This window comes from Globicephala melas, chromosome 18 (assembly GCF_963455315.2).
Source record: "Globicephala melas chromosome 18, mGloMel1.2, whole genome shotgun sequence".
Classification (NCBI taxonomy): Eukaryota; Metazoa; Chordata; class Mammalia; order Artiodactyla; family Delphinidae; genus Globicephala; species Globicephala melas.
In genome coordinates, this window is record NC_083331.1 from 51,149,637 (window position 1) to 51,172,788 (window position 23,152).

Here is a 23,152-nt window from a genome sequence, read left to right on the forward strand (position 1 = left end):
CTAAGGTGCAGCTGTTGCATGTGATTCACTTCATATGTTTACACATCAGGGTTTCTCGGTATAGAATATATTTAGATTTGTGCTTGTTTTTAGCCAGATTTTCAGCTTCTTTTAGTGTTGTAGGAATACATATTATTTTTCTATTTTTTCTTTCTGTTTATGAATGTACCAATACATAAAATGGGCCAGTTTTACATTCTCTGGGGATGGTTACAAGGTTGTGTCGCTGAATTCCAAGATAGTGAACTGGGATTCCACTGGGACCTGGGCACTGACCTTTTGCCTTCCCTAACTGTTTATTTGGATGTATAACTGGAAGTCCTAACCTTTACAAACTAGGAGATAATCTTCATATTGTATGTAACATTTAATTATGGAGCCCAACATAAGTTTAAGTAAAAAAAAATAATAATAATTAGGATAGTTGTAGCAGGGGAAAAAAAAAGCAAAAGGAATGAGTAGTACTCAGCTCCTTGCTATTTTGATAAAGTAGACTAGTACTTAAGGCTGTAATTATTTAGGCTTTTGCTTGTCTCTTAACCTCTTGGTATCGGTTTCATTATCTAGGTACACTTTACTCCATGGATCACTCGCATCCAAATCACACTTGAGCTCGAAAATGGGGTTAAGGGTTAACCTTAACCCTCCAGATGAAAGAATCAGGGTAGCTGAGAGTAGGGCTAAGGGAATCTGCATTGGCAAGGTCACCAGTGTGATTCTTATGCACACTGAGGTTTGAGAACACTGCCTATGAAACTCTTCAAGGATAATGAATGCTTATCAAATACTTGGACATGATAAGACAAAGTGTAATAGGAACCGTTTCTCGAGCTCTTAATTCTGACAGTCAGAACATTAAGTTCTTGACATTTTTCATTGTGTTCTAACTGCTCATCTGAGGTAGGTACTACACTCACTTTTAGAGGTGAGAAAAGTGAAGTTTAGAGAAGTTGAGAGGATTATGAGGGCAGAGTGGTCCTTGAGAGCAGAGCCAGGGCCTGGGTCTCCCTGACACCAGAGACTGTCCTTAACCAGTATTCCATCCTGCTTTATTGACACAGTCAACAGTAAATATGAACAGAAATCTGTTTTAAATATGTGGGGAAGGCCAAACTAAAAATTAGCGTGTTTTATTAGCATTTTAACTAAAATGAAATAAGTGATGTAGTAATAGCAAGTTGAAGAGTGGAGTAGGAACAGAGGCATACTAGGGTTAAAACTTTGGTGACAGATGCATGTCTAAGAGGACAGCCATCTCAGAGCCAAGACTGTGGTCCTGTTTCTGGGCCCATTTCCCTGAGTGGCCCTAAGCAGACCGTTATTTTCTCTTTCAAAGGTTGTGTAGGCCATCCCTAAGTTTTCTTATTCAAATACCTCTGATTCAAGGACTTTTTATATGTATATTTTTATATATGAATTTTGCTCAGTTTCATTTGAAATAAAATAAAAATAAAATTCAAATGGAATTAGAATCCTTTAGTTCAAGGGTCAACAATATGAAAGGGATCAGATAGTAAATATTTCAGGCTTTGTGGGCCATCCAATCTCTGCCATCACTAGAAAGCAGCCATAGATGCAAACATTAATGAACAAGGCCGTGTGCCAGTAAATCTTTATCTGTGGACAGAGATTTGAATTTCATGTGACTTTTTTTTTCATGTGTCAAGAAATATATTCCTATTTTTAATTTTGGTTTTTACCTTTTTTTGAAAATGGTTAAAATATTCATAGTTGGTGGGTATTATAAAAACAGGGGCAGGTTGGATTTGGGCCACTCAGGTCATAGGTTTGCTGACCCCTGCTTTATAGTTCATTTGCACACAAGGTAGATCTACATACAAGGTTGGTTTAAAAAATAGAGGAGAGGCTATGTTAATTTAACGCAATGTAACATAAATGTAATTTAAAAATAATCATAGTTGGTGGGTGCTTTTGAGATTCTAGACTAAGTGCCTAATTTTCCTTTCATTGGCAAGGGGCTAAAGCAAAATTGTGAGGTCATGAGGACATGAATTGCAGTTTTATTCATAGTGTAATTTATTTAAATTTAATATAAAAGAGTTAGAGCAGAGAACTAGCTTTTCAAATTCAAAATTAGTCTTTTACTAAATTTGTATGTAAATCTAAATCCTCTTTTGCTGTGAGGCTAAATGCTTTTGTTCCAAAGATCCATAATCCATAATCCCATTCTGAGATAAGAAGTAATGGATTAGAATAGGTTGTTCAATGGGTGAAAAAATTTTTTTTGAAACTTAACATGTTTTATAAAGCAGTACATCTATAGTTTAGCAAGCATTAGTCTTACAGACATTATAAGGAAAAGGGCAAATTCCTACCCCATTCTCTCATGCCCATTTTATTACCCAGATGCAGTTACTTAACAAAAACTATTTGTTCTGGTTTTGTTTGTCTACCCTCCCTTTATAAATTCCAGGCTTGTATGGCTATTGCCTGAGTTATCAATTTTAATCATTACCGGTTGGCTTTCTACTTTGGGTGGTGAAGGTTTCATTTTTAACTTCCTCCCCCCACTATACTTTTTCTCCGCATATTCCGTCATGTAGCTTTTTACCAATTTTAGGATACATCAGTATGGATTATGATAGCAAGACTCACATCGAAGCCATGCAGTATTTTATCATTATGTTTCTTTTTTCATTTAACTATGCTTTTCCTTGAGTTAATTGTAAAAAGACATTTTTCTTGATCCTTGTCATTAATTTACCCTTAGACTCTCCAAATGAAACATCCTCAGTATGGTTAGACATAGACACCCACCAAGGGTTTTTATTTATTTAGTTTAACCATTCCTCCTGGTAGTGCCTTCTATTCTTACTGCAGTCGTACCTTGTTCTCTGTAGGCCTGTGCGCAGCTGTCATGGTGGGACTTCCTTTTTGCTCTCATCCTAGGAATTCCGCATCCTGTCTTCTGCATTGTATCGCTCGTGTCCTAAATGCAGAGACTTCCTTTTCCTTATTCCCTAGTTTAGCAGAATACGTTCTCCTGTTGCTTTTTGTGGGGAGTAGAAATGGAAAGAGGATATGTGGGAGGTCAGTGGTGAGAACGTCATATGTCTGAAAATGTCTTTATCGTACCTTTGCTCTTACACTTGATTGTTCTTCGGGCTACATGTAGAATTCTAGTTTAGAAACCATTTCCAGCAGAGTTTAGAAGGCAGTGTTGCATTATATTTTAGCTTGAGGATTGCTGTTGAAATCCTGTACCATTCTCATTTTTGATCTTTCTGCGTAAAATACACTGGATATTTTAGAATCTTTTCTTCCTGGTATTTTGAAATTGCATTTGTGTGTGTGTGTGTTAGACAGTGGGTACTTCCAGCCTGGAAACTTTAGCTCTGCAAAATTTCATGCATTATTTCTTTGTAACCACCCCTCCCCTCCAGTTCTCTCTATTCTTTCTTTCTAGGTACTCCTTTTAGTCAGATGCTGAATTTCCTGGATTGATGTTCACATTTTATATTTTTCTCTTCTTTTGTTTATTCTTGATTTTTTTTTGAACATTCTGCTTTCTTGGAGATTAAAAAACTCGTCTGCTAAACTCTTGCTGCATATTTATTAAGTACCTGCTATGTGTCAGGAACCATGGTAGGTAACGGGGATCCAGCAGTAACCAAAACAGTCCCTGCCCTCATTGAGTTTACCATGTAGTTTGCAAACTTTCACTTAATCCTTCTGTTTTTTGTAAGATACCCTTGTATGTGTGAGATATCTTAAATCTAGCAGCTTTCTGCTTCAGTTTAAGTGATGAAATCTGTCTTTGGTAAAGCACGAGAGGAGCAGCTGCTTGGGCTGGGGAGGGAGCCCAAGGGTTTTGGTACTCTTCCCATAGACTTTGCAGCAGTCATCTTGTGTTCGTTTCACCATAGAACTCCCTACCCTCTGTGGTGTCTGTACCATCAGTTTCAGAGCTTTTCCAGGTCTTTGTTCACCTATTCCCGCTGTGGACCCTCAGAGCAGAGAATATCAAAACCCAACTGGGTCCATCACCTAATGTTTATCTGTTTTTTCATTTCTAAATAAAATGACTCTTCTTAGTCTGATAGTATCTCCTCTCCTGTTTGATATTCCATGTAGGTTTAGAAGACCTGAGTTAGCTGTCATTCTAGTGTGGTTTTGTAGAAATGAGAGAAGAAATCATAGTTAGTCCTCTATAGCAAAGAATTCTTACTGGATTCCAGTTAAGGGATTCTTTGTCAGTGACAGCTAATTAACTGGTATCAGTTAATTACAGTTTCTTTTGGTTTTTTTTGCGGTACGCGGGCCTCCCACTGCCGTGGCCTCTCCTGCCGCGGAGCACAAGCTCCGGACGTGCAGGCCCAGTGGCCACGGCCCACAGGCCCAGCCGCCCCACGGCACGCAGGATCCCCCCGGACCGGGGCATGAACCCGCGCCCCCTGCATCGGCAGGCGGACCCCCAACCACTGCGCCACCAGGGAAGCCCCTAATTACAGTTTTAACTTAAAGTTTATTCATTATATAGCATAAATGTTTAATTGGAATAATGTGTGTCACGTATTTTAGAAGTTTCAAGTAACTCCCTAATAAAGTATTTTGTTTTTGTTTAGACTTCATTTCTCTGGAACAATCAGCATCTTCAAGTACCAGACATCATTGAGCATTTTCTTTGAGACCAGGGTTGTGTCTTCATTTGAATATAAATTGCCCAAGGACAGGGACTTTTTTTTGTTGATCACACCAGCTGCAGAAGGGAACCTGACATGTATTAGACACTGTTGCTAAAATTAATGAATTTTTGTTTAATTCTTTATGAACCCAATGTCACAATTACTACTGTTATAATTTCAGTTTTGCTTTTGAATATTTCAAGATGGGGTGAAGTCTTTGCACCACTTTCCTTACCAGCCATCTCTTTCTTTCAGAAGAAAGACTGGCGTCACTTGAAGTATCAACTTGCAGCATTGCTTTTCCATTCACAAGCATGTTTACTTTAAAATAATTGGTTTTTACTTACCTTACTGCATTTTGTTGCAAAATGATTAGTGGTTGTACATGCTTCTCCCAGCCATTCCCCCACCCAAGACTGTTCAGTTAGACCATCCACTGCCATGAAAAGGAGCAGTTAGAGATGAGCTTTGAAGAAAGGTAAAGTTATCCTCTCTGTCTCTCTCTCTCTCTCTCTCTTTTACCAAGGGATAGGTAAATGTTCTTTAACGTCGGCCTGCAACTTCAGATAAGATGCTGCTTATTAGAGAACAAGTATTTTAGATATTTGGTTTTTATTTCCTGACCCTGATGTTTTGGGGAAGAAAATTGCTCAGCAATTAAAGATGAATTCCCTGAGAACATGTGAAGAGGGCCATAGTTACGAGGAGCCAGAGTCTATCTAGTGGGTGGGCCTTATGTCCCCTTGGGCCCCTTGGTCTTACATCTCTTCTTTCTCATTCCCTCTTGTACCCTAGGAACTTAGCCTGTGCTATTTTCTCAGTTGCAAATTAGCTGTCTTCTCTGCTTAAGGCCCACACATCCCCGAGCACATCTGAGTAAGGGTTTGTCAACCTCTGTTTCTGCAGGTACACGGAGTAGCATTTCTCTTAGAATTGTCTCTAATTGTGTAGTTGCTAACGAGCTCGTTTGGATTATAACTTCTTGAAGGGCCTAACTCTCTTCTTGTTGCCTACCTTCTCGATTTGGGAGGGTCCTCTAATAACCTTCATTCATATCTGACAACTTTGTGACCCTGGTTCTAGATTACAAAACTTGGTAGATTTTGGGAGAATATATGGGAGGTGTTCAAGTCTTGCCTTGAGGTTGTGAGAACAGGCTTATTAAGATCCTGCCCTTTGAAGAAGGTTTGTTTTTCTGAAGAAAATGATGGAAAAGAAATGTTTTATATGATTTAATTTTATAGGGAGTGAGCACCCACATTATGACTGCTTGTAAGATATTGCTAAAAGAAAACCTTTGTTGTCACAGCTATAATTTTGCTAATTGGTTAAGTGCACTCAAAATACAATAGGATAATTATTTTTGGTGTAGGGTATATATATTACAGATGATCAATATGTATCCAATACTCTTAAATTCTCATAGGGAATATAAATTGACTTTAATTAAAATATTAACTAATATTTTAACTGAATATTAATTAAATTAATTGCAACTTTATTGTGGCTCCTGAAACTTATTTTTCCCTTTTCCAAACTGGTCTTACTATTCAAATTGTATAATTTGTAAAGTCTTATGTATCAAGTAGTCAGCAAGGCAAGTTACTTAAGCTTTCTCAGCCTCTTCTACATTTACGTTTATTTTATAGAGTTGCTATAAGGGGTTAAATAAAGATGTTTGTGAAGGAGACATAATAAAGGCTTAAATATTCAGTCTCTTTCCTAATATATTGGAATAACATAAATGACTTTTTTGGATAATGTACAGAAAGTAATGATAGAAATAAAATAACTAATTGCTGAAAGTTAAATCTTTCAGTACTTCTAAATCTACAATCTATTCGTATAAAATTCAGAAAGCCTAAACTAATATTTCCTCTTTTTCTTGGTTGGTTTTTCCTTTTTGAAAATGCTCCTAACAATGTTTGTTATGTTACATTTGGAAGCACCCTGTTTTGTGAACATCTTTTAATTGAATTTTTAACATGTGTATCCCTTTTTTTCACATAGATTAAGCATCTGAGGCTAGGGGGACCTGTACCTCAGTTTCCTTTTGAATTGCCAGTGCTTATTACTAAGTTTTAAGCTCTGAATGGTTGGTTTCTGTTATGTATTAATTTGAGTACATTTAAATTCCTTAGAGCAAAGAAACTAATTGAACATTTGGTGTTGTAAATGGCATCCGGTTAGCCAAAGCCACACACAAAATAATTATGTAGTCATATTCATTACAGTGTTAGCTCTGAGGATAGAGATTTGAGTCTGTTTCGTTCCCTGCTGTCACCCTCCCAGTGCCTGGAATGTCACCTGGTAGGCGTTAAATGCTGATAGTTAAATGAATGAATTTGGAGGAAGGGTTTTTTTTTTTAGTTAATTAATTTATTCTTTTTGGCTGTGTTGGGTCTTCGTTTCTGTGCGAGGGCTTTCTCTAGTTGTGGCGAGCGGGGGCCACTCTTCATCGCGGTGCGCGGGCCTCTCACTGTCGCGGCGTCTCTTGTTGCGGAGCACAGGCTCCAGACGCGCAGGCTCAGTAGTTGTGGCTCACGGGCCCAGTTGCTCCACGGCATGTGGGATCTTCCCAGACCAGGGCTCGAACCCGTGTCCCCTGCATTGGCAGGCAGATTCTCAACCACTGCGCCACCAGGGAAGCCCCATGGGGGAAGGGTTTTTGATCTAGTAGTTAGATCTAGTGCCTCAGCCCTACTTGACTCTGGTTAAGAGCACATCACTTGTTTCCAATGTCTTGCTTATGAGTGGGGACGTTTAACAGATTTCACAGGGCTGTTACAAAGATTTCAGGAAATGCTGAATGTGAAATTAGTCTGAAAAACGTGAAGTGTCATGTAAATACAGGGACACGTTCCTAATACACAGTTCTTTATTCAGAGATTGAACCCAAAAAAATACAGGGAATCCTCTTAGTTCGGCTATTTATAGAAAGCGAAGAGTATTTTTTTCTTTGAGGGAGTGGGTCTGTTTTCTCTCCCTATAAATAAAGATACTTGGTAGAGTTAGGGATCTCAAATTGAAGTTTTATGAGTGTAGTTTATTCAAGAATAGTAGAAAATTCAAGAGGACCTCTGTGGTCTATTCTTTTTCTCCTGCTGCTTCTCGGATCTATATGTATTAATATTTCATTTCTGACATGCTTTTCTTTCTTCTTCCCCACTTCCTCCACCCCTTTAGAATGTAAATAACAAATACCCATAGAACTTTCATGGGTAGCATTAACTCACATGATATTCTAAATTGGAATAAGGCTAATCTAGACTCTTTTGTTAAGTCCATGTCATGAGGCTGGGATGTTAGATAACCAAATAATGATCCAAAAGCTTATCTAAGTAATTTGAAACACCCAATATGTGGCTCAGTTAATTTGGGGCCAGTTAATAAAAGCTTATCTTGCCTTAAGATTCTTGAATGTCCATAACTATTGAATCAGGACAGGTCACATTTGAGGAGTGTGGGTATAGTTTGCACCAATAGTGTAGCTCTGCACACTTAGCTATCTTGGGTCATGTTTCCCTGGGACCATCTCTCATTTCCTCTGGGATTATATACTAAGCAAATGTGAATAGCTATTACCTCTTAGCTGAGTTTTTCTCTTATCTTCATATGACACCAGTTCCCATTCTTGTCTCAGTTGTTATGATGGAGTGTTTCTCTCTAAATTTAGCCAATGAAGAAGAAAGTTGTCGACTAACCCAGGGCTCTGAAGGTGGCCTTTTTCATTTGCAAAAGCCACACAGATTGAACTGAGACATTAAGAAGCTTATCGAGTGTCTTGTCTCCTGGAGCCTGCCCAGTCTCTCCTTGCGGGGCCCAAGATGCTATCTCCGCCAGCTCGTGTTTCCAGTCTTGAGGTGCTCTGTCACATTTGGAACACAAAATTAAAACTTAGTCTGTGCGGTTCATTTTAGGTAAGCTCTGTAAAGGATTCCCTTTCTCATTGGAAAAGTAATCTGGAATCACACTGAAATTTTTGTGCAGAAACAGGGTTTCTTGACATTTGCTATTATCTCTGTGCGCTGGAAGTTGAAGATACATCACGTCTGTGTGCTTCCATCACATCCTTGCTTTGCTCTTAGGCTCCGAATAGCATCAGTGTATTTGCTTCATTATTAGGAATGGTGTTGAGTACAGTAAAGTAACACATAATTAGGGATTGTGTTCCCATGAAATTCACAGTTTCTATACCATTATAGCCAACAAACATAGATATGTATTTGCCAGATATTCCTAAACAATTGTCCTTTCCTTTCTTTTGCCAATTATGCATGTGTTTCTATTTGTTTTTTCTTTTGCATTTCCACCATGATTAGAAAGGTGTTTATCAAAATAAGCAATAACTTATGACAGTGCATAATGTTTGTTATAATGAACACATAATTGGCATGCTATTTTGTTACCCACCCCAATGAGAAGAAATGATAGAGATTCTCCCAAAGCAGTTGTTTCCTGCTTTCACACTACTCTGATGATTGATTACACTTGCCTTTATGGCAGTAAAATTTTATTTTACCTGTTTCTTGGGACCTCTACCAAACAGTCAATTTCTGCAAGAATTTGTAGACAACCTTTCCTGAGACACTGGGCCTTGACCAGAGAGATGATTCAGATGCTAAACCATGAAGTAAATGTGTATTGAGCACTTGCTAGCGCTCAGTGCTAAGGACTAAGGGTACAGTGGCAAGATGAACTCAGCATCTGGCCTTTGGAGCAAGCAGTCTAGTACAGGGAACAGATGACACAGATGGCAGCTCTTGTTCTTTTTTCTTCCTTTCCCTTAAAACAAGCATGATGATGTTCATGGACCTGAGTCTGAGGGGTATGGCCAGGAAATGCTTTCCTGAGGATGTGACATATTGAAGAGTCAGCAAAAGTTCAGCAGGTAACTCTGTAGCAGAGGAGTGCAGGGGAGCAGCTCAGACCATAGGAGCAGCATGTGGAAAGGCCCTGAGATGGGAGGAGACTCGTGAAGTGAGACGAACTGGCAGACCACTGGCAGGGAGAAAACCTGAGCTGAGTGATTCTAAAGGAAACTAGAGTTAAGGACTCTGGACTTTCTATTGAGATGGTTGGGAAACCTTTGAATAGTTTTAAGCAAAGGAGTGACATGACTTTGGACAGGAAAGCTACAGGGTTGTCTTACAAGACTGACCCTTTTTTGAAATCTGGCAAAATTTGGAGAGTTGAAATAGTGATTTTAGAAATTCTTTGGGATGTTGCAGTTGGGCTTTAGCATTTTTTAGGATGATTCTTTAACTTAGTTAGACTTGGAAATGTTTTCTCCTGCTTCTCTCATTAATATCCTGAATTTCTTGCGTGACCGCCTATGGGAAGCAGTAGTTTAAAATGTGGCCAAACTTCATGGTGCTTAATTTACTTTGAAAATATAAGGCTTTGATAGTCTCATTTATTTATAATACATGGAGCTTTATACTTTTATATAATGACAAGTTTCATGTGTTTGAATTTTGGAGCTCTTGTCATTTTGTACCTGTGAGTTTAATATTTTTCCACTTGTAAGATATATTTCAGTGAACGGGGTGTGTGTGTAAAAGTATCAGTTTTTGAAATTCAGGTTTTAGTGTGCGTGCCTGTGTATTCATATACATGTGTATATATGCACATGCAGTGTAATCGTGTGTGATTTTCCATTTTCATAGCATTTTTAAATAAGGAAAGTGGGATCAGGAAAAGGATACTCTAGCAGTAGGAGTTGCTGGCATGTGCTAAAGATGATGACTGCAAGTGGTGGGGATGTCTAATCTTCAGGGTCAAACCAGATACCTATTTTTATTTTTATTTTTATTTTTATTTTTTTTTATTTTTTTGTGGTACGCGGGCCTCTCACTGCTGTGGCCGCTCCCGTTGCAGAGCACAGGCTCCGGACGCGCAGGCTCAGCGGCCATGGCTCACAGGCCCAGCCGCTCCGCGGCATATGGGATCTTCCCGGACCAGGGCACGAACCCGTGTCCCCTGCATTGGCAGGCGGACTCTCAACCGCTGCGCCACCAGGGAAGCCCCCAGATACCTATTTTTAAAGATGGCAGAGAGATCTGATTGAGAAGCAGAGCTCGAGGTGACTTCAGGTATCCACATTAGACTGAGCAGAGAGTGGGAGGAGTATTAGATGAACTTTGGAAGCCTGCTACCTTCCACCCTAAGATAGAGACCTCCTTCCTTTGTGCTGTTGGGATCTCAGCCACTCTACTGCTGCATGTCCAGGCACGTATGGAGAACTTGCTTATGAAATAATCCACCTGTTTACATACTGTCTGTTGTTAGTTTCCTTAGAGGCCTGTTGGTGTAATACCTACACTGGTGCAAAAGAAACTCAACGCCAGTTACCTGTATTCAGATGAACTTAGCCTTTATTCATAAATACGAACCAGCAACCAAGTCTCACTTGCTTTTTGAGAAAACTAATAGCATGAACAAAATAAAAAGGTCAGCTGACTTTGTAGGAAAGAAGTAACTAGGGGAATAGAGAGCTCAGTGTGCTCAGATTCAAGGGAGTAGTAATACAATTTTAAAACAAGAACAGATTGCTAGGAAGAGCAGTAGTCAAATGATTACTACTTTTAGTCATTTTTAATTTCTTGGAAGTACTGAAATAAAAATGGACAGGGCTAAGAACCAAGCTGCTTATCTGAATTAGACAAAGGAATTGCCCCAAAAGAGAGAAAATTGAGAGAAGTTAGGGCACTTGGAGGACAGATCTGCAACCTCTGATCTTTAAGTTTTAGAAGCTGGAACAGATAGTTTAGAGGAAGAAAGAATCAGTTAATTACGGAAGAAGATCTCTTTGAGCTGAAGAAAGACACGCCCTCAGCATGAACTGGGATAGATGAAAAGTGACCTACACCTAGACATCCTGGTTTAATTCAGATTTTCCAGGGCTTAGGATAATATCCTAAAAATGTTCAAAGGAAGAAATAGGTTATCTACAACAGTAACAGACCTCAGATATTTCATAAGTAATATTGGATGCTAGATGGGCAATATTGTCTTTAAAGTTTTGAGGGGAAGTTATTTTCAAACTGTGATTTCGTACCCAGGCAAATAGTAAATTGTGGAGACAAGTGGGAGAGGGTTTTGGATCTGCAAAGATTTAGAAAATTTTTCTTCATGCACCCTAGTTTAATGGCGGGAAAAGTACCAGGAGAGAGATCCATGAGATCTACAAACCCTAGGTCACCAAGATGACCTAGGAGAAACCAAGAAAGATACAATAAGAAAGTGATTTGACTCTGAGGGCTTACGATGTCCTTCCCCTAGTTGTTGGGGTCTAGTCCAGTTACTTTTCTCGGCTGCTGTCCTTTCACAATGCTCAGTTCTCCAGTTAATTGTACTTACTACACCAAAACACTGAAATGCCACGTTTATGTGGCTTGACATCCAGTGATCACCTTAAAGCTTGTCCGAAGCACAGCTATTGCACAGAACGAAAATACAATAAACCTTGACAGTGTCCAGATAGAACCGTCAAACCGAGGTGGAAGGTACGAGAGGGGGAGCATGCACGAAATGTCTAACCTTTTCACCACGGGGAGTCAGGCACCAACAAGCTGGTGCTGGTTTGTCTACTTAAAGTTGCGCTTTTATACGAATTATATAATTGTCCCCAAATTCCAAAGCAAAACTCCTGCCAAATGGATCTGGTTGTTATAACCTTTATGTATATTTGAATGTTCTTCTACGTGCAGGTATTTTAATAAAATCATGGAAGTGGTTAGTTTTAGGGCCAAAAAAAGTTTTTGCTTTGTCAAAGCTATTTATATTGGTATGTTTACTTTCTACTACCACTCAAGACTGGTAGGTCAGAGGCCTTTTCTGCCACTGGAATGTAGGCCACACACATTGTGTCCCTTACTGGCAGAAGAGTACCCTAGCGCAGGAGATGCTAAAAGGAAGGATGGTTCAAATTCCATTTCCATCACTCTTCTATTCAGGAGCTTCTGTTAGCCTACTGGGCTTGGATTCTTACCACACTGTACATGTTCAAGGGCAGGGGGACTCTTATTGGTGATCTAGTCTATCCTTAGAGTTCGCTGGGGGGAAGCCACTATATTCAAAGGTCAAGATCGTCTAGCCTATTTCTTCATAGAATTGGATTCTGTAGCATCTTCCTTCTCTCATTATTGCCGTGTCGAACGTGGAAGTTGTTCCAGCCGGCTGTCACGGCTTGCGTTGTGGCTGTAGTCTAACTTGAGAGCAGCCGTCTGCAATCCGCATGACAACATCGCATGGTTGACAGATTCTTAGGTCACTCTTTTCCCTTGTTCTTTGCAGGTTACATTATTACTTTCACATGGGCCCTCTTCTCACATTCTGTGGCCATTTTCACTGTCCTTAAATTTGCTGTAAGCCATAGCAGTCAGGCCCAAGGGAGAAATGACTTCTGTACAAGGGAATTTTTAAACATGCCTTTGAAGTCTAGTTACTACTGAAGTTAGATTTATTTTTAACCTCCCCTGTTAATTGCAGATGGGAAGTCTGATGACGATGGTGACTTGTGAAGTCATAGAGGTCACTCCAGTCCCGGATAACACTGGATTTGGTCCATGTGTGCCTAAAGCTGACAGCTTATCTTCAGTTTTGACCAGTGATTAAGTGGAAACAAGTGGACAGTCCACAGAATTTCCCTTCCCAAGTCTCATTTTCCAGCTTTACTTTTAGACCATTGTCCTGGTTAGAGAAGACCTGAGAAGGATCCAGTAGTGGCTGGGAGAGAAGAGCATTCGGCGTGTGGTCTCGGGACTGGTTAGGGTCTGAGAAGTAGAAAAGGTCTAGTGCCTTACTCATGATGATGAGATACTTTAACCAGCTAGATTACTTTAACGATGAAATTCAGATCAAGAATAATTATAAAACTCTGATCCCTGTGGAATAAATGTTATCAAGTAACACTCCTTCGTGGTGAAATTTTGTAACTCTCATTCAACAAATATTAAACATTTATATGCCAATCATTGAGGGTATACACCATCTTTTAGTTACTTTCAAACCTAATATATTAAACTTAATCCTAATGTTGAAAGTGACTTTCTTGATTAGCTCTAGGTATTATTTATATGCGTAAATGAACTGTTTTATTAGATGTTTTTTGAAGGTGGTATGTAAGTCATGTTTTTATAAATTATTACATTTTGAATATAACTGGAAGTTTAAATACTGAGTATCTACAATGTTCCGGGATCATAGGTGTATATGTATCATATATATATAAAACATATAATTTTAAATCATTACATTTGTCATTGTAGGTTGAATGGACTGAACCTGTGGGAAAAGATTCAAATTAACTTAGTAGGTTTTTCTAGCTGTAATTTGAAGATTGAGAGACTTGGGGGTGATGAGTAACTTACTCTGATTAAATAGCTCCTAAGAGGGCTTCCCTGGTGGCGCAGTGGTTGAGAGTCCGCCTGCCAATGCAGGGGACGCAGGTTCATGTCCCGGTCCGGGAAGATCCCACATGCCGCGGAGCAGCTGGGCCCGTGAGCCATGGCCGCTGAGCCTGCGCGTCTGGAGCCTGTGCTCCGCGACGGGAGAGGCCGCAGCAGTGAGAGGCCTGCGTACTGCAAAAAAAAGAAAAAAGAAAAAAAAAAAAGAAGCCCCTAAGAATACCAGTTACACCAATTAAGGCCCTCATCTGCTAGTTCTTTAGGCTTTCTCCTTATATCAGTGCACTGGCGTGTGCATAATAGTTGAATCCTCTTTACTTTTTGTATGTCTGGAAAGAGCAGTATGACCACCTGTTTCAGAGCAGTAGAAGGACCTCCTAGATCCCATATGCTTATTTATCAGGCCGGGGAGAGCTGTGGAGAAATTAATGCTGCTCAGGTTCACCCAGTAAAAATAGTGGATCAGATAAGCTGCAAACCGTATGTTACTACTTCAGGGGGCTGGCGCGGGTTGGAGCCAAGTCAGCAGTGCTTATTACTTCCTGTGAACTTATTCCAGAAAACCTTTACCTCAGTCTGTGCAGTCAGAGTTTGTAAGAGTGAACCAATAAAATACTGTCTTTCCTAGGGTTCTTAATTCCCGCGTTTAAGCTTAGTCCAAGCATTTCTGTAGGCTGTAGGTATGTAAAGCTGTAACATAATCACCTAGGAAGTTTATTCTGGAGAGGATGGTTTGTGAAAATGGAGTTCTTCCTGCCCCGGTGGTTTGTGGGCTTAGAGCAAAATGCTGTGGTCTGGATACAGCTTCCTGCCAATATAAGGAGAACAGAAAGTATTAAAAGAGCTGATGTCGCCTGTCCTTCGCTGATCCTAAACCACTCTGTACCTGGTGTTAGTAAAGGGCCACGTAGTTGAATTCCTCTAATTATTTGGCTTGGAACTGAGGCCTGCCTGCCTACCTGTTGTATAAAAGAAAGAATAAAAGCGGAAGGATTGAATGATTGTTAATCTCTCCTTGCTTCCTTTTCCTTTACTTTCCGTGACTCTGTGGTAAAGAACATCATTGTTTAAGACTCAGAGATATGACTTAGAAGCTTGTGGTTTTGAAGAAACCATATTTCTTAAAAATGTGTCATTTGGGACGTTTGTTTCCTCTGAGATAGCCTTTGGGTAAATAAGTGAGAACTGTTGACCCATCCTGGTCAAACTGTTGAAAGTTCAAGGTTCAGTACTTTGCTTCTGAGTTGCTAACAGCTGAGGAAAGATTAAGCCTGTGAAATTGTCTAGATGAGCTAGAACGTAAAAAGCATGCCCATCATTTTGAGAAGGCAGGTTAAACGGCCTGAGTATTAGGAAGAGTGGAAGAGCGGATCATTTCTGCACTCTCCTTTCTCCCACCTAGCTTCCAGAACATTTTCCGTCAGAATTTAGAAGACGTTTTTGCCCCAACTTGCTGTAACTTTTCACTAGTTTTCCTTAAAAAATGATTTGGGGCTTCCCTGGTGGCGCAGTGGTTGAGAGTCCGCCTGCCGATGCAGGGGACACGGGTTCGTGCCCCCGTCCGGGAAGATCCCACATGCCGCGGAGCGGCTGGGCCCGTGAGCCATGGCCGCTGAGCCTGCGCGTCCGGAGCCTGTGCTCCGCAACGGGAGAGGCCACAACAGTGAGAGGCCCGCGTACCGCAAAAAAAAAAAAAAATGCTTTGTAGCTTGTGAATACATGGTGTAAACTTTTGTCTTATACTCGCCACAGCCCTGCTTATTACCCTCTGACAAACATACCTTCTCTTCCGATGAGAACGCTGCAACACAAGGATGTTACATTGATCTGCCCCAGATCTGAGAACTAGCATGTGGCAGGATGGAGACTGGAACTCTGGTGTCCAATGTCTTTTTAGTCTTTTGTTGGTCTTTATTACAGTATGTTATGAAAAGTGACAGTAGAGAAGAATGCTATTGGCTATCGTTATGTCTTAACCCTTGACATACCCTTGCAATAGAATCCTGTGCATTTATCAGAGGGAATATTACAAAACCTGTATGTATAGTAGTCCAAGGGTTGGCAAGTTATGGCCATACCTGGCCTTCTGCCTGTTCTTATATGGCCTCTTTCACATTTTTAAACGGTTGAAAAAAATTAAAGAACAGTAATATTTCATGACCCATAATTTCTATGATATTCAGCTCTTGGTATATATATAAATAAAGTTTTGTTGGGGCATAGCCATATTCATTCATGCAGGTATTGTCTGTGGTTGCTTTAATGCTGTGATGGCAGAGTTGGCGGAGTTGAGTGGTGGCAGCAGAGACCATATGACAGCAAAGCCTAAAATGTTCACTGCCTGGCCCTTTACAGAAAATGTTTGCCAACTCTTGTGTTGGCCTGTTGCTGTGACTTTCATCTCTGACTTTCATAGGCATTGAATACAGCCACCTAGCCCTTCCAGACCCACATCTAACTCTTCTTACCAAGATCTTACACTAGATCTCTAAAATTCCCCAGTGGCAAATAACCTTCAATCACTAGGGCTTTTTTTCCCCTTATTTATGACACAGGTGGTGTCACTTTGACATTTCCGTGAGTAATATGGCCACCACACTTCAGCTATCTAAACCTAAACCAGTAGGACATAAATGCCCTTTAGAGAATCATAAAAAGGACACTTGCTAACATCTTCAGGTGTTTTGTTTAGGCTTGCCTGTTGAGATTAGTATCATCACGGAGATATGCTCTCCAGACTCACCTAGGTAATAATCTGTGCTTGTCTTAGTGGTGGGCTGGTCATTACTGTTAATACTTGCCAGGTTCTCTATTCCAGCCTCTGCCTTCTCAGCATGTTTATTGCCTTCTGATCTACAGGTAAGAGGCCACAAAACCCACCTTCATCTCCCGCCACCTCCACTGATCCTCCCCATACCCACTCTTAAACGTTCCTTCCTTAGGCCTCTTCTCTTTTCCTTCTTTATATTCTGCTTGGGTGATTTCACTCATGCCTGCGGTTTCATCTAACACTTACTTGTTGATGTACCCTGATCTCTTTGTCTCTTGCCCTCTTTCCTGAATTCTGACTCCTTACTGGACACGAGCACATAGGCATGTCCTACAAGTATCTCGAATTTAATTCATTTTTTTCTTAAGCATGCTTATCTCATGTTTCCCGTCTTAGCGGATGGCATCTGTGTCTTAGAATCCATGGTGTCAGCTTTGCCTTACTCCTTTTGTCCACTCCCTGTGTTCGTTGGCTCACCAGATATTTCCACTTCAGCTCAGATGTGGCTTAACGTGTTTTCACCAAATGTTCTGCCAGTACTTTAGTTTGGTACCTTGTGGTGTCTCACCAGCTGCACTGTGAAGCCTCCTAACTGGTCCCCCAATCATCAATCTCTACCCAATTAGTCCATCATTCTATATGTCGTCAGAAAATACATATCTGATCATGACTTTCTCCTTCTCAAAGTCAAGACAGTACTTGAATATTAAAGCCTCTACTTATACATGACAGTGCAGAAACGGATCCTCCCAAGCTCTCCAGCCCTAACACTTCTCCACATATACCCTATGCTTCAGTCCTAACGTCGGCCATTCCCTGAATATGCCCTGCTTGTTCACGCCTCCATGACTTCACATGTGTTATCCAGAATGAATATGTAGAATGGCATTGTACCCTGGGAGATAAGCTCCTCAACCTTCAAGGGCCATGTTAAACATCATGTCTTCTGGTGAAGTCTTTGGATTCCCTCAAAGGTGACCATTTTCCTCACTTTGCGTGCACTTCATGGTGCTGTCATGGCGCTTGTACTCTTGTTACTTGCCTGTCTTTTGCACTACTGGTCTTTAGAAATTGAAGTGGGAAGGACGGGAGAACAGTAACCATATTTTACACAGCTCAGTATCTGTAGCATCTGGCACTGGAGAGCCACCATGGTGGGTGCCTACTCAAATGAATAGAAAAATGAATTTTAGAAAAGCAGGTGGGAGCATAGGGGCCAGGCAGATTTCCCAGAATGACTGGGAATTGAGCAAGAAAAGAACTCTGTGCTGTGTGTACCTATGGAAGAGATCGCTCCAGGAGACGGACCTTTATTTTTTTGGTATCTGTTGGTAAATGTTGAATAAAGGACGGACTCTGGGTGTGGTCTGTAAATGTTGGTGTCTGAATTATTCTGGAGCACTAGACTTTTTTTTTTTTTTGGCTCAGGAGTACACAGATAGTTGGCCTCAAGCAGCTCCTGGTTTAGGGAATGATGGAGAATATAAATTTGGGTAGCTGAGAAGAGCCACGAGCAAGGAGATGCAAAAATATGACTTAATGTAGAAGGCAGTTCTGTGAATTTTAGTAAAACAGAACTCAGATTTGCTGTCAATGAGTTTTCATCAGGCTTATTAAAAACTGCAGAAAGAAAACATTTCTAGGGCTGCTTTAGACTGATTTCCTCACACTGCTGGGATCATTCCAACCTTCTGGAGTGATGTTCCAGATCACCTGCTTTGTGAGAGAGACAAGTAACAGGATGTGGGAAATTAGTGAGCCATGGGCTCTGCAAACTGCAGTTTTGACTTTTAAAGTCTTATTCTTGGATGAGAAAGAAAGAAAGAAAAAAGATGGGAGAAGTAGAGTAGGGCTTGTTTTTAGGATAACTTCCCATGCCTTAGTCTGTTCAGGCTGCTCTGTAACAATACCACAGACTGGGTGGCTTGTACATGGCAGAAATTTATTGCTCACAACTCTGGTGGCCGGACATCCGAGGTCAGGTGCTAGCGTGGTCTGGTGAAGGCCCTCTCCAGGTTGCAGATTCCTCCCTGTATCTTCACATGGCACATCTCTCTGGAGCCTCTTTATAAGGCACTACTCCCATTCAGGGCTCCACCCCCAGGACTTAAGCACCTCCCAAAGGCCGCACCTACTAATACCATCATCTTTGGGGTTTAGCGTTTCAACGTATGAATGTTAGGGGGACACAAAAAAATCAGACCACAGCACCTGGTTAGAAGTGTGTCTGTACTGTTAGAAGCCACTAGACAGAGTAAGAGTCCAGGACTCACCCAGCTCAGATGCTACGCTGATAGTGGGGTGTACAGAAATTCCACTGAACACACTTTCAGCTGTTTTGTATATGGTTTCTTTGATTTTAAGAGATGTTGGCATCTCAAGAATTTGAGGAAGCTTTGTAGCCTTCTTGCACGGTTTACTGCCAACTAGTGTTCCTGGCACAATCCTTCACTTTAACTGTGCATTGTAGGAACTAGCTCATCTAGGCTGAAGCCTGTTTACTCCGGATGCATCAGTTACTCCGCACAGGACCTGGCCGTTAGTGATATAAAATCATTTAGCTCGAAACCAGAAGATTCACACATAAAATTCAACAATTTAGCGGTTACTGGGAAGTATTAACGAAGTGCTGCTACAGGTATATTTCTTCACTGGGCCTCAAGCTAGGCTGAAATGTCTAGACTCACCTTTGTCTTCAAAGATATACTAAATTATAGTTATATTAAGTTTAAGAAATTTGGCAAAATCATTTAGATGTCAAGGTAGGAATGGTAGAATGGTTTGAAATAGGGGAGTATTAGTGAACCTGCCAAGATTTTGACCACATTCAACATTTATCGATTATATACTATGTGCCAGACATTGTATTGGGTACTCAACTGGCTCTGTCTATAACAAGGGGAAAGTGTGAAAATGATTATTTCCAGAATAGAGTGTTGCTTTATTTTGAACTCTTAGGTAGATGCAGTACTGTCCTTTTGAGGATTATCACTAAGGTTTACATATTAGATCAGTTACTCTTTTTCATTTTATGTGAATTAAGCCATACTGCATTCTTAAATTAGATTTTGATTATATGCATGGATATATATATTCAACAAAAATTTGAATATTTACTATATATACTATGAGTGTAGGCAAAGATGATCAAGGCATGGGAGGAGGGTCATGGTTTCTGGGAACTTTTTTGTTAGGAATAATTTTTAGTGTGGAAAATTTAAAAAAATTAGATTCTTTCTTAAACCTATCCCATTACCTATCCTTTATGATTTTTCTTGATATTATCATCACTGGAGCATTTATCAAATTGATTTTTGCAGGGGGGTTATACTTTGCCTAATGTACAAAAAATAGCTTCACAGATATAGTGTAATTTATTTTTTAAGTTAGACAACTTTGAAGGTGTACAAAAAAAATAACCTAGTAGACCATTGGACACTCAAACTAGTTTCTTGCCGAAAGATGAGGTATCTGTCCACAACTTAGTACTTTGTCACGTTTATTTCAATAGAAAATGCTTACCAGACAGAAGGTGGCAAAGTCGAAAGTTTAACCAATACCAATTGTATTCTTAACAAGGAAGCTTTAGAAACACTCTAGATGTGGGAAGTGAGGTATAGGGCATTGGGTAAGGGCCCTAGTGAGGTGATCTGGAGTCCCTGAGATCTAGTATTGGGTGAAAAGCCACTGTGCTACTTTAGAAAGGAAGAGAGCAACACAGTTAAAATAATCAATGACCAACACAAGCTTGGTAGCGATGCTCAGAGCAAGCTTTCTGAGGGCAGTGTTGGTGGCCGGAACTTGGCTGAAGAATAGATTGCGATAATCTAGTGAGAGATGGCGAGGTCTTGATGAAGGAAGTGGCAGTAGGACCACAGAGAGTGTGCAGACAGAAGTGTTCTGGGAGAGAGTTTAACTTAGGTATTTGGGAATGAAAGCCCTGCCAAGTATGATACGTTTGATCCAAGTTGGAGAAGCCCTGTACTTACCGATAGAACTTTAGAGTAGGAGGATAGGAAAGCTTAGCTGTTCAGAAGTTCATCACCCATTTTCTCCTTTATCAGAAGCTGTCTTGCTCCTTTCTTAGCGTCATTTTGATCATCATCAAGCCTCTCAAAAAATTTGACATCCTCGTGTATACAGAAAGTCCATTAAATTAATTAAATGGAAAAAACAAAATTGCCCTATGAAAAGTTCTTTGTGTTTGTTTTTATCCTCTAAGGAAATGCTTCCTGTTGCAGTTCTTACAATTCTTTAGCTACACACTGAAGAATAACTAGGATGCGGTGGCTTCCGCTCCCCTCCACTCTCCTTCTCCACCACAACCTCGGGCACTAATATAACATCGTTATTTTGTTAGCTTGCCTCTGCAATAATTCTCCTCCCTCTTCTTAAAAGCCTCCATGCCAAAGGACAATGCAAAGCATTCTTTCTTGCAATAGATGCTAATTGTGTTCTTCGTTGGGATCTTGCTGTCATAGCCACAGTCGCTGTGCCATCGTGCTGGGAGGCCCGGGTCACAGTAGTTATTGTGCAGAGTAATGAATGCTCGTTAGTGGTGATGTGTTGTCGCCTGCATCTGTGGGTGAGAACACGCAGTCACTGTAATTTGCCTGGCGAGTGATCATATTGGTGTAACATAACGTCAACTGTTAAGCAAGTCAGCTGTCACAAAGAACTATTGGTTTTTTTTTTTAATATAGAATTTTTAATGAGAAACTTTGAGTTATAGAGATTGAAGATGTGAGAAGAGCTACCTGGTGTGTGTTGCATATTAACCCCTACTTCTCAGTGTGTTTTGGGATCAGGTTTACATATCTGGTGGTTTAGGGAAGGGAGTGCCAGCTCTGCACGTCTCTGCTCTGGCACAGATTGGGAATTGCATGTTGGATAAGTGACGTGACTGGTGTCAACTAGGAACGAGGCTTCCTGGCAGTGACCCCTTCGTGAAACTTGTGGATTCTGAAAGCAGAATCACTGTGAATGTAGTTTCCTCAACTAGTTCTTCCATCTGCGTAAGGAAAAGGTTATTTCTTCAGTAGTTGTTTGAATGGGATGGTGCTGTTTCTCAAGAATTCTTGCTGAAGTAACAGGAAACATTTGCTCTTATAAATAACCGTGGTGCTAATATGCAAGGACCTTACCTTACCAGTCTCAGGATTGGAGCTTGTTACTTTTTTGCCTGCCCACAGCCCACAGTTTCTTCCTCTCCAACCCCACTGCCCATCTTTGAACACTTTTTAGCTATTTGCTCATTAGCATCTCTCATTAAAAGTGTCCTGGGAGTGCATTTCAAAGCAGTTCTTTTTATACTTGTTTCTTCAAGTTTTGTCGAATTTCCAGCAAATGTAACGAAGTTATTGCTCAAAGTGAAACTTAACCTAATTTATACTTTTCATCTATTCCCTCCTGTCCTGCTTTAGTACATTGCTTTTTAGAAAAGTGGATTTTGACTAGCACAGTAATTTGTATGCCATGAAGAGAGAGGAAGTGATTTTAGGTGTGACTTGAAGTTTTGTTTTGTTTTGTTTTGTTTTGTTTACAATTTAGGGTCTTTTTATATCCCAAGATCCAAGGGGCTGGTAATTTTGGAGGAGGGAAATATGTTAATTAGGACAGGAGAGATAATGTGCAATTAGATCATCTGCCAATGCAGGTAAAATTCCTTTTTGTTCCTTATTTTATAGTATTAAATTAATAATAGGTATAATCCTACCATTAAAAGTTACCTAAATAACACATGTTCAATGCAGAAAATTTGGAAAACATTTTTTATAAAGAAAAAATCCAGCAGATTATCAGTTACCTCTATGCCTGCCACCTGAAATAACTATCACTAAGTTTTGGTGTATATATACCCTTCTGTGATTTTTGTAGATCATTTTTCCATAAAGCTTGTTTTGGACTCAAGCAGAGATGCAGTAAGATACAGTAGTCATTTTAAGTTTCTTCCATAATCCAAGAACAAGTTTCCATAATAATTCTTTGGTCAACATTTATTAATATTAAATGGGTTGAAAATAAAACTTAGGGAAAAAAATAGGACTATGAACAGTTAATATTAAGAACTATTTCCCATAATTCTAAAGATAAGTTTCCTTGAGTTTTTCTTTTGACATTAACATTTTATATTATTAAAACAGTTAAATTTTTGTGCAGAAATAGAAAATATTCGTAATGAGGAAATTAAAAACAACTTTTCACTGTTATATAGACATACTGACTGTAATCAAGGTGGCACTGATTGAATGGTTCTTAATGAAGGTAGAAATAGGGCCCTGCTTCACAAATAGCCCGCTTTTACATATGTTTTCCCTTAGATAAGT

The 23,152-nt window shown here is 40.0% G+C and overlaps 1 protein-coding gene across 2 annotated transcripts in view; it reads left to right on the forward strand.

Moving 5' to 3' along the window:
- Nucleotides 1–23,152, forward strand: part of SLAIN1 (SLAIN motif family member 1) — a 64,872-nt gene that overhangs the window by 14,820 nt on the left and 26,900 nt on the right. The gene's annotated exons all lie outside the window — the stretch shown is intronic.